The sequence below is a fragment of the Lithobates pipiens genome, unplaced genomic scaffold, assembly GCF_037356315.1.
Source record: "Lithobates pipiens isolate NorthernLeopardFrog02 unplaced genomic scaffold, aLitPip1_a1.2 Scaffold_1, whole genome shotgun sequence".
Lineage (NCBI taxonomy): Eukaryota > Metazoa > Chordata > Amphibia > Anura > Ranidae > Lithobates > Lithobates pipiens.
In genome coordinates, this window is record NW_027507685.1 from 122,630,018 (window position 1) to 122,646,794 (window position 16,777).

Sequence of the window (16,777 nt, forward strand, 5' to 3'; positions counted from 1 at the left end):
CAACCAAAGTTCTTTCATCCATAGAGCTGGCGGATGTCTCCGGGAGGTTTGCTCGTCCGAGGCGATCGTAGCGCTCTCTCCGCGTGTCCTCGTGCGGCGTTGTAAGCGTTCGTCTATCCTCGGATCTCCGACCGGATCTCCGACCGGGCTCCCGTGGTAGCAAAACCTAGCGCAGAGTCCTCCTCGGGTTCTTTCAACGATCTCCGTCAGTGCTGGGCAGCCGTCGTGATAACGCACGCTCCAAGTCAAGCGTTCGTTACGGAGCTACGATAGAGGGAGCCAGGGAGCGGCAGCTGTATCCACCAGCGAGCTGCGTTCCTCGCATCGCAGGGCGGAGGCTAGGAGCTCGGACACACTCGCACTCCTGCTCACTCACTCACGCCCATCTCCATCCGGCCACACCCCGCACAGTACCTATCTCTGCTTTACGGAATCTTCCATGAATATTTTCTGACTTGGCCATTCTAACACCTGGATACGTTTATTTGTGAACCATTCCTTTGTAGATTTTGCTGTATGTTTGGGATCATTGTCTTGTTAGAAGATAAATCTCCGTCCCAGTTTCAGGTCTTTTGCAGACTCCAACAGGTTTTCATCCAGAATGGTTCTGTATTTGGCTGCATCCATCTTCCCCTCAATTTTAACCATCTTCCCTGTCCCTGCTGAAGAAAAGCAGGCCCAAACCATGATGCTGCCACCACCATGTTTGACAGTGGGGATGGTGTGTTGAGGGTGATGAGCTGTGTTGCTTTTACGCCAAACATATCATTTTGCATTGTGGGCAAAAAGTTTGATTTTGGTTTCATCTGACCAGAGCACCTTCTTCCACATGTTTGGTGTGTCTCCCAGGTGGCTTGTGGCAAACTTTATACGAGACTTTTTATGGATATCTTTGAGAAATGGCTTTCTTCTTGCCACTCTTCCATAAAGGCCAGATTTGTGCAGTGTACGACTGATTGTTGTCCTATGGACAGACTCTCCCACCTCAGCTGTAGTTCTCTGCAGTTCATCCAGAGTGATCATGGGCCTCTTGGCTGCATCTCTGATCAGTCTTCTCCTTGTCTGAGCTGAAAGTTTAGAGGGACGGCCAGGTCTTGGTAGATTTGCAGTGGTCTGATACTCCTTCCATTTCAAAATGATCGCTTGCACAGTGCTCCTTGGGATGTTTAAAGCTTGGGAAATCTTTTTGTATCCAAATCCGGCTTTAAACTTCTCCACAACAGTATTACGGACCTGCCTGGTGTGTTCCTTGGTCTTCATGATGCTCTCTGCGCTTTCAACAGAACCCTGAGACTATCACAGAGCAGGTGCATTTATACAGAGACTTGATTACACACAGGTGGATTCTATTTGTCACCATCAGTCATTTAGGACAACATTGGATCATTCAGAGATCCTCGCTGAACTTCTGGAGTGAGTTTGCTGCACTGAAAGTAAAGGGGCCGAATAATTTTGCACGCACCACTTTTCAGTTTTTTATTTGCTAAAAAAGTTTAAATTATCCAATAGATTTCGTTCCACTTCACAATTGTGTCCCACTTGTTGGTGATTCTTCACAAAAAATAAATTTTTTATATCTTTATGTTTGAAGCCTGAAATGTGGCAAAAGGTTGAAAAGTTCAAGGGGGCCGAATACTTTCGCAAGGCACTGTATGTGGTACGGTCACTATACCCGGGAGAAGTAGCAGAATGTGTTTTTGGGTAATTATAAAGGTCCTTTCACACGGGCTATATCTAGACTGTTCAGCAACAGATTCCCTGCTGAATTGAAGCAAAATGGGATGGATGTCACTTTTGTGAAATCCGTGTTAGATTGTTTTTTTTCTGTATTTTGACCTTTCTGACCCTGTGTTCAACTCCAGGCTACCGCCGATCTGTCACACTTAGGTCAAATTTCTGGATCTGAATGGACTCGAAGGTAAGCAGATATAAACAGACATGTGGACGGTGCTTAACACAGTTCTCCAAGACATCTCCAGCACACATTCCTGACAATGTTCTCTAAGGGCCCCTGTTGCCGTGCCCCAAAAGGTAGACATACCTTGTTTAGGTAGTCCATTAAAAGTCCTTGACAAGGCAAGAGTCCATTATTGCAGTAAGTCCTGAAAGTAGTTCTAAAAGCGATAGAAGGATGCATGAAGGTAAAAAACCTTCTGTGTGCAGCAGTAAACCTTATCTGAGCCCCCTCCGATACAGTTCAAGATAGCCTCAGCTGTCTTGGGACTCTCCCTCCTCATTGGCTGAGACAGCAGTGGAAGCCCATCACAGCCAGTGAGCCAATGAGTAGAGAGCATGGGGCAGGGTCAAGCCATGGCTCTGTTTCTTATAGAAAGTAGTGGCTCGGAAGCGAAAATGCAGCAGTGTCCCCAGTGCAAGTGGCTTTCTCTGGGGCACTGCTTGAGGGGAAAAAGCCAGGAGTGCCAGCAGGGGACCTGAAAAGAAGAGGATCGGAACTGCTCAGGTAAGTATAACATGTTTGTTATTTTAAAAACAAAAAAGCCAAGCTTTAAAGTTGTCAGGTTACCTTAAGGCGAGGTGACAGGTGCACACTGTAGGGATCAGGAGTGCACCGCAAGGTTGTGGACCCTACGGCTGACTGCTGCAGACGGGGGACAGATCCCACTGGGGTTAGAGCGTAAGATTCCCTGGGGCGCGGACTCTAAGAGCCAGCAGGTGTTCACCAGCGCCTCTAGTGGTGAGGATGGACTTGGCTGCAACTGGCTCCAGGTCGCGACCCCCAGGGTCCCCCAGCTCACACCCACAGTAGGCAACAGGAGGATAGGGATGGTGAGGGACAAAGCCAAGGTCGGGGCCACAAGCAGACAAGAATAGTCGAGTACACGCCAAAAAGTCAGGATCACAGGCAAACAGGGATAGTCAAGACACGCCAAAGTCGGTTAAACGGAAAACAGAAGCAGAGCACACGGCAGGAAACAGGAAGCTAACACACAAAGGAATACACAATAGTTGATCAGCACTGATGGCCTGCAGTGCACAGGTTAATATAGGGCTCCCTGATAGGGCCTGGGGTGGAGCCATGCTTAGAGGAGAGGTTATAAAAACCACCAGGTGGAAGTGGCTGACCTCTTAGTCAGAAGACATGAGGGAAGGTAAGCAAACACAGGAAGATCACTGCATAACCATAACAGTACCCTCCCTCTTACGAGGCCTTCCCCTCCCCCGCCTGGGTCCAGGCTTAAAGGGAAACTCCAGATGGAACCTCCTTAACAGACAGGGAGCAAAGACCTCAGATGCAGTGATCCAAGACCTCTCCTCAGGACCCAACCCTTTCCAAAGTACGAGGTACTGAAGAATGCCCTTACGGAGCCGGGAATCCAAAACTTGACTAACCTCGTATTTTAGATTATCCTCAGAGACCGAAACAGAGGTAGGGAGAGGACGAGAGGACTTGAGGACTAAAGGACTAAAGGCTTTTTAGGAATGGGTAAGGGCATGAGAAGATCAGGAGTCTGAGCAGGGTCCCCCACACCCTTAAAGATGAGCTGGGCATCCATAACAGGACCACCAGACTGGGCAGAGGTCAGTGGATCCCTGAGGTCAGGTTGGTTAGAAAGTGACATGTCACAAGAGTCAGGGACAGGCAAAGGTAAATGGCCATGCAAACTGGAGTGAATGATCGACTCAGGTTCATAGGTGGGCTCCTCATCCAGAGTACCACATGACCTAGAGAGTGCATCAGTCCAACTATTGCAGGACGCGTCCCAGAGATCGCTATATACAGTGGGAAGAGCAGAAGATACTGGGATGGTGGTAACAGGAAGTTTCTCTTTTGGGGTACCTTTGAGTAAGCAGGAAGAGGAACAGGAGGAACCCCAAGCCAGGATCTGACCAGCAGACCAGTCGTGTGGAGAATGGAGCCGTAACCAAGGAAGACCTAATATGATAGGAGATGAAGCCTTAGGTAAGACAAGGAAGGATATCCACTCCTGGTGGAGTGTCCCTACTGACATCTTAACAGGAAGAGTCTGGAAGCGGATAGGGCCCCCTGGGAGAACAGTGCCATCAATCGCCAAGACCACCAATGGCGTTGTAAGGGGCAAAAGGGTAAGTCTCATGGAGGATGCAGTTTCCCAATCCATGAAATTGGCAGCGGCTCCGGAATCCAGATATGCTGAGACCGAACGAGGGGAAGCACCGACATGAAGCAACACGGAAAGGAGAAGACGAGAAGGTGAAGGTGATATTTCAGGGTCTAATACTCCACCTTCCAGATGTATTAGCCCTGAGCGTTTTTCCGGACGAAGAGAAAAAGTATCACGGAAATGACCTTTGGCCCCACAATAGAGGCATAGGCCCAGAGTTCTGCGCCTAGCACGTTCTTCGGGAGATAACTTTGTCCGGCCCAACTGCATAGGTTTCTCAGCAGGCAGGGGTTGCTCCTCGGATCGAAGAGAAGGGACTGGGGGCTCAGACTGCCTAAATAACGGGGAGTGCTGGCGTCTTTTTTCCAGGGCCCTCTCCTGAAGGCGAATATCGATCTGGTTACACAAGGTGATGACACTGTCCAGATCAGCAGGAAGGGATCTTCCTGCTAATTCATCCTTCACTCTATCAGAGAGGCCATGTAAAAAGGTTGCAACTAGCCAAGGTCGGGGCCACAAGCAGACAAGAATAGTCGAGTACACGCCAAAAAGTCAGGATCACAGGCAAACAGGGATAGTCAAGACACGCCACAGTCGGTTAAACGGAAAACAGAAGCAGAGCACACGGCAGGAAACAGGAAGCTAACACACAAAGGAATACACAATAGTTGATCAGCACTGATGGCCTGCAGTGCACAGGTTACCGTAATATAGGGCTCCCTGATAGGGCCTGGGGTGGAGCCATGCTTAGAGGAGAGGTTATAAAAACCACCAGGTTGAAGTGGGTGACCTCTTAGTCAGAAGACATGAGGGAAGGTAAGCAAACACAGGAAGATCACTGCATAACCATGACAAAAGTGTTACTAAACCCACAATAGTAAAATCAGTCTGTATATGCAGTAAAGGATTTTTTCTTGGGAGGGTGCATGTGATCAGCACAGGGCAAATCAGCACTGTCCAGACAGAGGGTCAGGGGTCCTGCAACCTCATAGGACAATCAGGTGAGAATGAAACCCCCTTCAACAAGCTTTAACCAGACACCGTTAGAAGTCACAAGACGTTTATATTTACTAAAACGATTGCATTTCCGTGTTCTGTGTACTGTGGAAGACCAGATAGAGTGAATTCAGGGTCCTGGGTTTAGTAACACTTTAATATAACTTTCATTTTGGTAGCAACGGTCTATAACTGAAAGTATATCAATGACTGACAGCATAAATACATACATTATAGTCCTTAATTTGGTAGCATACATTTTATAGATTGCATTAACACATGGTTACTACACCGTTCCTATCCACACTGTCTCACCAGTGCATCACAGCTTTTCTGGGCAACCTCTGTCTCCAACACGCTGAGCTCCTTAAAGGTTCCCAGGGAGAACTCTGTTGCCTTACCCATCATTGCTAGGGGAGACAATCCCTCTTTAACCATAATGTTTTGTATGTATACCAAAGATGTTTTACTCGCAGCAGTCACCATCAGTCACCATCATGTTAATGTGTTTATCACCATGATTACCAACACTAAATTTATACCAGCATTTTGACCTTCAGTGGACTGCCCTAGCCCATAACCAACTTGAGCTGGTGACACATTAAATATATAACAGGTCACCTTGCAAGGTACACTCAGAACCATCAAGGCGGCTCCACATTTGTTCTGGGAAACTCTAGCTTCAACACTGTGGACATCTAGGAGGTTTTCAGGGACATCTCTGTTGCACCTGACACCATCGCTAGGGAAAATGGAACACATTCTTTAGTAGTCACCCCATCACATCTGTCTCACCACTCTACTGAATCAGCTTAGGTATATGCACAGAAAATATAAAAAATTTTATCAACACATTTTCTGTCCACCCTAAATCTAAAATCCCTGCATCTACAGACATCCACATTTTAAGCCTAACCTATATAGCCCTGTAAAGAAGAAAGCAGTATTAGGAATGGGCTTTATTTTTCAGGTCAAACATGAGTTTACATAAACGGGTGACCCCGCCCCCCTCTGACACCATGGGGAAAGTCATAGGGAAGTCCCTGTGCATCAGAGGGGGGCGAGGTCACCAGATGGCCCAGCCCTCCATTATATAAGAGCTGTCACCTGAACAGAAGCGTCACACAGTGTTGTGTGACGCTACAGGTGTAGTGTAGCTACGGGTAAACCTAATTATAGGCTTACTTGTAGCAAAAAAAGTGGTTGTAAAGGGTTTGCAACCATTTTAATGGTACTTGTGTTTAAAATATTACTGATCAAACTTGAAAAAAAAATAGTTTTAGATTTTTACTCTTTTTACCCTTAAAATGCAAATAAATTAAAACAATTCTAAGGGGGCTTTAGGGTCATGAGAAAGCTCCATTTGCCCCCCACCCCCCCCAAAAAATATATGTATCAATTCTTTATCATAAGTAATTACAAAGTTATAGATTCATGAACAGACACATAGCAGAAATGTGAAATATGGTCTGGTCCATAGGGGGTAAACAGGTGTGAGAGCCAAAGTGGTTAATCCCAACTTGCAACCACTTGTTACCAACTTTTGGCTTGTGTACTGACTATGCTTCTACTTGATCCCCACCCGCTATATCTGCTACTGGACCCTGGCTTGCTCATCTCCTGGTGGGGTGATCCAGTAACATTCAGCAAAACCCAACTTTGCCATCAGGAGCTCTGCACCTCAGGTGTAGGGATGAGCTTGATGTTTGAGTCGAACATACGTTCGACTCGAACATCGGCTGTTCGCACATTCGGCGAATACCGAACGTTATGGGCCGTTCGTGCCAAATTCGTGTGGCGCTCACGGCCCACAATGCACTGCACCATCGCAGTGCATTGCTTGCTCATGCTTGGCCAGCACTGTGACCCCGCATGCTTGGCCAATCACAGCGCCGGCAGCGAGGAGAGCCATGATTGGCCACCGGCAGGATGCCTGTTGCCAGTCATAGCTCAGGCTGTGTAGTACACGCCCCACACTATATAAGGCCACCAGCGCGGCGGCCTTGTGTATTGTGTTGGCGTCTGTAGGAGATAGTGGGTGTTCTCTGTGTACCTTCAACACAGTATACACCGTTCGTTATCAGTTGATTTAGCATTCTTCCTCTTCTGTAATTGAGCTTTTAGAAATCTGCAGGAGTTTGTGGGTGTTGTCTGTGTGCCGTGTATACACCATTATATCCACCTATATAGCTAGCTATATTGCTCTTCTGTAATAGAGCTTGCAGTCAGTTGTAGGAGATTGTGCGTGTTGTCTGTGTGCCCTGACCGCACTATACACCATTATATCCACTTATATAGCTAGCTATATTGCTTTTCTGTAATAGAGCTTGCAGTCAGTTGTAGGAGATTGTGCGTGTTGTCTGCGTGCCCTGACCGCACTATACACCATTATATCCACCTATATAGCTAGCTATATTGCTCTTCTGTAATAGAGCTTGCAGTCAGTTGTAGGAGATTGTGCGTGTTGTCTGCGTGCCCTGACTGCAGTATACACCATTATATCCACTTATGTAGCTAGCTATATTGCTCTTCTGTAATAGAGCTTGCAGTCAGTTGTAGGAGATTGTGCGTGTTGTCTGCGTGCCCTGACCGCACTATACACCATTATATCCACCTATATAGCTAGCTATATTGCTCTTCTGTAATAGAGCTTGCAGTCAGTTGTAGGAGATTGTGCGTGTTGTCTGCGTGCCCTGACCGCACTATACACCATTATATCCACCTATATAGCTAGCTATATTGCTCTTCTGTAATAGAGCTTGCAGTCAGTTGTAGGGGATTGTGCGTGTTGTCTGCGTGCCCTGACCGCACTAGACACCATTATATCCACCTATATAGCTAGCTATATTGCTCTTCTGTAATAGAGCTTCCAGTCAGTTGTAGGAGATTGTGCGTGTTGTCTGCGTGCCCTGGCCGTACTATACACCATTATATCCACGGATATAGCTAGCTATATTGCTCTTCTGTAATAGAGCTTGCAGTCAGTTGTAGGAGATTGTGCGTGTTTTCTGCGTGCCCTGACCGCACTATACACCATTATATCCACCTATATAGCTAGCTATATTGCTCTTCTGTAATAGTGCTTTCAGTCAGCTGTAGGAGATTGTGGGTGTTGTCTGTGTGCCCTGACCGCAGTATACACCATTATCCACCTATATAGCTCTTCTCTAATTGAGTCATCTGCCATCTGCAGGAGTTAGTTGGTGTTGTGTGCCTCCAGCACAGCACAGTATACACCAGTATCTACCCTTTAATTCCTGTTCTATAATAAAGGCATCTGCAGGAGTTAGTGGGTGTTGTGTGCCTCCAGCACAATATACACTACCCAATTGCTGGTTTTCCCATCTCCCTTCAGGCCATTACCATGTCTGGAAGGCCAACAAGGAGAGGCAGACAGGTGCAAGCCGATAAAAGAGGGCAAGCAGGCTCTGTGTCTAGAGACAACAGTGCTGGTCGTGGACGCGGTGCATCGTCATCATCAGCACGTGGCCATGGGACACGCTTGTCCTTCTTCTCGGAAGCTGGACGTGTTGAGCAGCATCATGCCGAAACTTGGTAGAGTGGATGACCAAGCCCTCTTCATCCTCCTCATCCTCTCTCACCCAGGCTCAGGGAACTAGCAAAGCAGTGGCCAACGCATCATCTTCCCTCGTCTCAATGTCATAATCAGTGACTCCTTCCCTAGACCCACCATGTCCTCCTGAGGAGTCCCCTGAACTCTTTGAGCACAGTGTTGGGTACATGCTCCAGGAGGATGCCCAGTGTTTTGTAGGCTCGGATGATGATACTCAGCTAGAGGAAGGCAGTAGCGTGAACGCAGAGAGAGGGGATGCTCAAGAAGGACAGCAATCTGGAAGTGATGTTCCACAAGCTGCAGCATACTGCCAGGTTTGCTCCAGCGATGAAGAGGGAGGGGATGATGAGGGCACTGACTCCACGTGGGTGCCTGGTAGGAGAGAGGAGGAGGAGGAGGAGGCACATGTCCAACGAGGCAGGATGCCCTCCGGGGGGCAGCTTAGGGGCAGCACACCGACTGTATCACACCGCAGAGCTCCGCCTGTGCAGGGCGCTGCCTCTGCGCGTTATTCTAAAAGTTCTTTGGTGTGGGCCTTTTTTGAGATGAGTGCATCAGATCGCACCGCTGCTATTTGCAACATATGTCTCAAGCGTATTTCGCATGGACAAAACATCAGCCGCTTGGGCACCACATGCTTGACCAGACATATGTTGACCTGCCATGCAGCTCGTTGGCAAGCGTACCTCAAAGACCCACACCAAAGAACAAAGCAGACCTCTCCTTGCTCCTCATCAGCTGGGATCTCCAACCCCACTAGACCTTCAGTCCTCTCTGAAACCTGCTCTGAGAGGAATGAAGGTGTAGAATTAGGTGTGTCACAGCCAAGTTCTTCCGGGCACTCTGCTAGCAGTATACCCACGTCCGATTATAGCAGGCAAATTTCCCTGCCCCAGCTGCTGGACCGTCTAAAGAAGTTCACTCCCAGCCCTCCACATGCCCAGCGGTTGAATGCTAGCTTGGCTAAATTGCTAGCACTTCAACTGCTGCCTTTTCAGTTGGTAGACTCGGCCCCCTTCCGTGAGTTTGTACAATGTGCGGTTCCTCTATGGCAGGTCCCCAAACGGAACTTTTTCTCACGGAAGGCAATGCCGGCTCTCTACCGGCATGTGGAAGGCAATGTCCTTGCCTCACTGGACAGGGCGGTCAGCGGTAAGGTGCATATTACAGCTGACTCATGGTACAGCAGGCATGGACAGGGACGTTACCTGTTTTTCACGGCCCATTGGGTCACTCTTCTGGCAGCTGGGAAGGATGCAGGACAAGGTGCAGTAGTGTTGGAGGTTGTTCCGCCACCATGCCTTCAAAATGCTACTACTGGTTGTGACACACCTCTCTCCTCCACCCCCTCCTCTTCTTCTTCCTCCATGCCCTCTTCCAGGGCTCTGTCCTCAGAACCAGCAGTGCTCCGTAGGCGTTCAAGGGGCTACGCAAGTACGCAGGCAAAACAATGCCATGCCGTGCTTGCGCTGATTTGTTTGGGGGACAGGAGCCACACTGGGGCAGATATTTTGTCAGCTCTGAAGGGGCAGGTCGAGAGGTGGGTGACGCCATGCCAGCTTAAGCCAGGAATGGTGGTTTGCGACAATGGCACCAACCTCCTCTCCGCCCTCCGACAGGGACAACTGACCCATGTGCCCTGTGTGGCTCACGTCCTTAACCTGGTGGTGCAGCAGTTCTTGGGCAGGTACCCAGGCTTACAGGATGTCCTGAAGCAGGCCAGGAAAGTCTGTGTGCATTTCTGCCAATCATTTAATGCCTGTTCATTGGCTGGCTGAGCTCCAAAAGGAGTTGAACCTGCCCAAGAACCGCCTTATATGTGACATGCCCACCAGGTGGAACTCAACGTTGGCCATGCTGCAGCGGCTGCACACGCAGCAGAGGGCCATCAATGAGTGCCTGTGCAACTATGGCACCAGGACAGGGTCAGTGGAGCTCGGTTTTTTCTCACCACGCCAGTGGGGCATGATCAGGGATGCATGCACTGTCCTGTCACCATTTGAGGAGGCCACAAGGATGGTGAGCAGTGACAGTGCATGCATCAGTGACACTGTACCTCTTGTCAACCTGTTGGAGCATACGCTGCATGGAATAATAGACAGGGCACTTGAGGCAGAACAGAGGCGGGAAGAGGAGGACTTCCTTGCCTCTCAAGGCCCCCTTTATCCAGACTGTTTCTGCTGTCCCACCCATCACACAGGAAGAGGACGAGGAGGAAGAGGAGGAGGAGGAGGATGATTATGTCAGCATGGAGGTGGAGGCTTGCACTCAACAGTAGCAGCAGTCTTGTAGGGATGATTTACAGTCCCAAGAAACCCGTGGACTTGTACGTGGCTGGGAGGAGGTAGCTGCGGATCATGTTGTCCTTAGTGACCCAGAGGACTCCGGACCGAATACCTCAGCTAACCTACGCTGCATGGCCTCCCTGATCCTGCAAAGCCTGCGGAAGGATCCTCGTATTCTTCGGATCAAGGAGAGGGACCATTACTGACTGACCACTCTCCTTGATCCACGGTACAAGGGTAAGGTTGCCGACCTTATCTTGCCATCGCAGAGGGAGCAGAGGATGAGACATCTCTGGGAGGCCTTGCAGAAAGGTCTGTGCAACGCGTTATCAGAGACTGGGAGGTTACAAACTCCTGGTCCTAGACAATGTGTTGCTGAGGCATCGGTTAGAAGGAGCGGTGGAGAAGGTGGCCATCTGACCGATGCATTCAGACAATTTTTTAGCCCGCAGCCCCAAGGTATGATCGGTTCCAGCAACCATCGCCAGCATCTGATTTACATGGTGCAGGAATACCTAGGGGCAAGGTCAGACTTGGATACCTTTCCCACCGAAAATCCTCTGGCTTACTGGTTCTTGAGGATGGATCACTGGCCAGAGCTTGCACAGTATGCAATTGAGCTACTGGCCTGTCCTTCATCCAGCGTTCTTTCAGAACGCACCTTCAGTGCTGCTGGTGGATTTGTTACCGATCACAGGGTGCACCTGTCCACCGACTCGGTTGATCGGCTGACCTTTATAAAGATGAATCAGTCTTGGATCACCCACAGCTACAAAGCACCTGAAGCTGATGTAACCGAATAATTATTTTTTTGAAATATCACATCCCTTCAAGACTGCCTATGCTGATGCTGAGTGACTGTCCTGTTATGTTGATTCATACAAAAAAGCAAAACACTGCGCTACTTAAATCAAACTAGCAGCTAACACTCAAACATACAAAGTTATAATAAATGTGAAATAAAAATGTAGCGCTAAACAAACATTAAATTTTAACTGAGTATAAGTGACCTATACTCAAAAAAGGGAAAGCTATTACACTAATTATAAAACAGGTGCAAACGACAATATGTGCAGAGTATAATCCCTGGTGCTATATAGATACGACAGTGCATACACAATATAGTAACAGTGGGGTCACATGACGTGAATCTTGAAAAGTAAACTAATAACAGTTCATCAATCTGTACAAAAGTCCACTTATATAGAGAGAGAGTGCCCAATCTTCTCAAATAGACTTTGAATCAAGGTACCAAGGAGACACGCCACGACAATCTGTTAGTCTGTAGAGATATCTGTAGATACAACAATCTGAAGGTATAAGATGGATACACTTACCAAAACAGTTGGACTCGCATGCCATACGACAATGGGTCTAAAGAGCTTGTAATCCCAATGGATTGTACTCCAGCCTCTGGAAGAAAGGGTCAGGATATGGAATCCTCTTAAGAGCGTCCACGATCCCAAATGAAGATAGGTGGACCGGATAATTACCAACCAGTGATTCCCATGCTCGAGGGTGACGGTACCTCAGGAGACCAATGTATCACACTTCCAATTCAAGGGTTCATGCAGGTAGCATATAACAGGAAAAAGAAAAAGAGAGGGCTCCGGATGGTGTAGGTCAAAAAAAAGATTGATTTTAATAAAAAATACGTATTATACAAATATAAAAAGTGATCACAAAAGAACAAATAATCTAAAAAAAAGAGCAATATGGGGTGCAAGTAATGCTTCCCGACTCGTTTCGACACAAGCGGTCATCAACATGAAAAACCAATCGTTTTTTTTTTACCTACACCATCCGGAGCCCTCTCTTTTTCTTTTTCCTGTTATATGCTACCTGCATGAACCCTTGAATTGGAAGTGGGATACATTGGTCTCCTAAGGTACCGTCACCCTCGAGCATGGGAATCACTGCGTTGGGATTCCCCTTTAAGTCCATACCAGGTGGCGGGTCTAGCGACGTCTCCTTCGCGGGCCCCGCCTACCTGGAGACGTGCTCAAAATGAGCGGACTTTCCTCCGCGTGTGTGGGCGAGTCCGTTCATTTCAAAAGTACGGCGGACTTAGTTCGCTGTATTAGTCCGCTGAAAAAGTGCCGTATGTGGGCAAGTAGCCCGTTCGGAAAGTCCGGCGGACAGTCTGGCGGGAAGTCCGTCGGACTAAGTCGGCCGGATAGTCGGCTACGTGTGTACGCAGCATTATACTCACTTAAAATTTTCAAGCTTAATGTTTGTTTAGCGCTACATTTTTATTTCACTGTTATGTTGATTGTCTATTCTCTTCCTCGTCCGCTGATATGTTGGAAGAACATTTTTGGTTCTGGGTGATGCCACCAGCCCAATTTTTCAGCCCCTGTTTAACAGGGACGTTTAATTACAATTTTTGATGCAATGCTTTGCAGCAGGGCTCATTCCTGCACCAGAACTAGAGTATATGGGAGAGGTTGCAGTGTCGTGGCACCAGCACCAGTGCCTAAGGCACAATTTTTCAGCCCCTGTTTAACAGGGGCGTTTAATTACAATTTTTGATGCAATGCTTTGCAGCAGGGCTCATTCCTGCACTACAACTAGAGTATATGGGAGAGGTTGCAGTGTCTTAGCACCAGTGCCACCAGCCCAATTTTTCAGCCCCTGTTTAACAGGGGCATTTAATTACAATTTTTGATGCAATGGTTTGGAGCAGGGCTCATTCCTGCACTACAACTAGAGTATATGGGAGAGGTTGCAGTGTCGTGGCACCAGCACCAGTGCCTAAAGCCCCGTACACACGAGCGGACTTTTCAACATCCAAAGTCCGTCAGACCGAGTCCGTCAGACTATCCGATCGTGTGTGGGCTGCAACGGACTTTAGCTTCGCAAAAGTCTGACGGACTTTAGAAATGAAGCATGCTTCAAATTTTCCCGACGGAACTCCGCCGGACCCGGTCCCCTTTGAAAAATCCGCTCGTGTGTGTGCTACTCCGACGGACTAAAACCGACGCTAGGGCAGCTATTGGCTACTGTCTATGAACTTCCTACGTCGAATCCAGTCGTACGTCATCACGTTCGACTCCGTCGGAGTTTGGTGTGATGGTGTGTGGTCAAGTCCGTTCGGTCGAAAAGTCCGCCAGAACTCCGTCGGAACTCCAGCGGAACTCCGGCGGAACTCCTTTGGAGGTCTGTCAGACTTAATTCCTCTCGTGTGTACGGGGCATAAGGCCCAATTTTTCAGCCCCTGTTTAACAGGGGCGTTTAATTCGAATTTTTGATGCAATGCTTTGCAGCAGGGCTCATTCCTGCACTACAACTAGAGTATATGGGAGAGGTTGCAGTGTCTTAGCACCAGTGCCACCAGCCCAATTTTTCAGCCCCTGTTTAACAGGGGCATTTAATTACAATTTTTGATGCAATGCTTTGCAGCAGGGCTCATTCCTGCACTACAACTAGAGTATATGGGAGAGGTTGCAGTGTCGTAGCACCAGTGCCACCAGCCCAATTTTTCAGCCCCTGTTTAACAGGGGCGTTTAATTAGAATTTTTGATGCAATGCTTTGCAGCAGGGCTCATTCCTGCACTACAACTAGAGTATATGGGAGAGGTTGCAGTGTCGTAGCACCAGTGCCACCAGCCCAATTTTTCAGCCCCTGTTTAACAGGGGCATTTAATTACAATTTTTGATGCAATGCTTTGCAGCAGGGCTCATTCCTGCACTACAACTAGAGTATACGGGAGAGGTTGCAGTGTCGTGGCACCAGCACCAGTGCCTAAGGCCCAATTTTTCAGCCCCTGTTTAACAGGGGCATGTAATTACAATTCTTGATATAATATTTCACAGCAGGGCCCGTTCCTGTGCCCACCGAGAGTAACTGTGAGGACTTATAGTGTTGTAGCACCAGCACCAGCACCACAACCACCAAAGGCCCAATTTTTCTACCACTGTTCAACAATGGCATGTAATTACAATTCTTGATATAATCGTTCACAGCAGGGCGCTCCAGCGCCCACCAAGAGTCACTTTGAGGGCTTACAATGTTGTGGCAACACCAACATCTTGTTCCGCCATTTCTGCAGAGCATATAGGGCAGGCCCCTACTTTCAAACATTCAACTTACAAACGTCTCCTACTTGCAAACGGAAGGAGACAACAGGAAGTGAGATGAAAAAAGACGGACGGCAAAACAAATTATACAGGGGTGATAACCCTTCCCTATGTTTTCCAAAAAGCTTAAAAATAGATTTTTTGACTGGAGCTACACTTTAAAAATGTACCAGTTCAAAATTACAAACAGATTCTACTTAAAACAACAAACCTACACAGTCCCTGTCTTGTTTGCACCGCCTGTATACTGCTGTTCTGAGTATATAGGGCCTGGGGGCCCCACGTCTTTCCTTTTTTTAATATGGGTACGGGGTTCCCCTTAATATCCGTACAAGACCCAAAGGGGCTGGTAATGGCAGGGGGGGCATTTTTCTCAATGATTTTCATCCATATTGTCGGAACCAGATATTACATTAAAAAATGCAAGCAGTTTTAAATGACTTTTTTTCCGTTAAATGTCATTTTGTGCAGGGACTGTTCTAGACACGGGAAACACGTGGCACTTCACAGGCATACTATAGACACCCCCCAGGAATGATATTTAAAGGAATATTTCACTTTTTTTTCAATTTGATCGTCATTAAAATCAGTGCTCCCGCCAAAACGGCCATTTTTAAAAACATTTTAGTCATTGACCCATGTCCCCTGGGGCAGGAGCCAGGTCCCCAAACCCTTTTTAGGACAGTATCTTGCATATTAGCCATTAAAATTAGCACTTTTTATTTTGAACGTTCGAGTCCCATAGACTTCAATAGGGTTCTAAAGTTCGTATGAATTTGGGGTCCGTTCGAAAGTTCTGATGCGAACCGAACCGGGGGGTGTTCGGCTCATCCCTACTCAGGTGAGTCCATGTCATTCGCCAGGATAATGTGCTGTTGAACTTATCCAGCTGGCTGGTGGGAGCTTCTGTACTGCTATAGCTACTGGCCTTCAAACCTGACAGAATAATCTGTCCGAAAAAATGGAGGTTACTATAGAAAATGCAGTGGCTCCATTCAGGCAGCAAATTGCGTAGCTGTAGGAGTTCGGTGTTACCTACCATGACAAATTTGCCAAACTGGAAAGTGTGGTGAAAGGGCAACAGGAAGAAATCCATGCTCTGCAGAAACAGTTTATGGGCGTAGGGAAGCCCTAGCTTGGGCCTCCCCTTATGCAGAACAAGAAAGCGCTACTCTGAATAATTTTAAGACTTTTGTGGCCGCTAGGTTTTTTTATGTTCCTAAATGCTGTGCTACTGCTGAAGCAAAGTTGCATATTTTGTGGTTGGGCAGACATTCTGTTGTTGAGTACATAGCTGAATTCTGAGATTGGATCGCAGATACCAGTTGGAACCCAGCAGGGCAAAAGAGTTGGTTCCGCCAAGGACTCTCTGAACAGTTCAAATATGTGCTTGCAAGAGTAGAGAATCCTAATGGTATTGAGGTGTTCATCCAATTATGTACCTGACTTGATCAAAGACTTACAGAGAGGAGAAGGAGAGACTGGAAATGTTTGGAGGTAACAGTGGCATATGTTTCTCTGCTAGTCAATTTGTTCAGAAGGATCCAAACGTCTCTGGATTTTAACAGTCTTGAACCAATGTAAGTTGATACTATTAGGATATCCATTTCTCCTCAGGAGAATGAAAGAAGACTTTTGGAGAACTTATGTCTCTGTTGTGGGGACTCTGACCATTATGCAGTGAACTGTCCCAACAAAGTGAAAAGGATAATTGCTGTGACTAATGTGAAAGTGCCTGA